We start from the raw sequence: 770 nt of genomic DNA, 5'->3' as shown, positions 1-770 counted from the left end.
GGGGCTGCTGGCGCCGTCGCCCGCGGCTTTGGTGCCGTGCTGGTTGTGCTGTGAGTGCAGGCGGGCAGGGCAGGACATTTCGCCTCTTTTCTGTCCTTTTCTCCCTGGTGGCGTGTGACACAGACCCTGGCTAAGGCTTCTGGTCTGTCACCTCCGTCTATTGTCCCCTTCTGGTGATTCACCGGGCCCATCCCCTGGCTAGCTTCTTTCAAAGACCTGGAGAAGAAGCTTCCAGCAGTTGCTTGGTCGCGAGATTCCCTGTGAAAGGGACTTTTGGAGATCCTGGGGTTCCCCTCTTGTCGGGAAGTGATCTGGTGTTAATGGGAGCTCAGCAGTCACTCCCTGGTGACTTTCCCACAGCTTCCTTTATGTGTTTCATCTTTTTTTTTGGCTTGTGCACGAGCAAAGCCCTGCTGGAGCTGGGCCATCGCAGGAAGGCAGACGGGAGGTGCTGGCACGGCTCTCCAGAGCCTGGCCTGCGTGTCTGTGTGCCCACGGCCGGTCCATGACGCTGCGGGGGGGTGGTGGCCTTGCTGGGGGGGCAGCCTGCACCCACAAAGCGTCCAGACGTGGTGCCACTGGGTGCTGTCACCTGGGCTCTGACCCTGGAGGTGTTGCGGTGCTGCTGGGTGGCTCGTTTTGGGCATGGGTAGAGGGCCACTGCCCTCCCCGTGCTACAGGATGCGCTTGGACTGGGCGCTGCTGCCAACCCGCAGTATCTCCAGCCGTGTGCTGCAGCAGGCAAGGGGGCGGGCAAACTGTTACGGCTC

The 770-nt window shown here is 61.6% G+C and overlaps 1 protein-coding gene across 1 annotated transcript in view; it reads left to right on the top strand.

Moving 5' to 3' along the window:
* The window catches only part of LOC104545704 (post-GPI attachment to proteins factor 2-like), a gene marked incomplete at both ends in the record, with an annotated part of 9,091 nt that overhangs the window by 625 nt on the left and 7,696 nt on the right, over positions 1-770 (top strand). The window lies entirely within an intron of this gene.

Source organism: Mesitornis unicolor, unplaced genomic scaffold (assembly GCF_000695765.1).
Source record: "Mesitornis unicolor isolate BGI_N332 unplaced genomic scaffold, ASM69576v1 scaffold28210, whole genome shotgun sequence".
Classification (NCBI taxonomy): domain Eukaryota; kingdom Metazoa; phylum Chordata; class Aves; order Mesitornithiformes; family Mesitornithidae; genus Mesitornis; species Mesitornis unicolor.
This window is presented reverse-complemented; position numbering and strand designations above follow the sequence as displayed.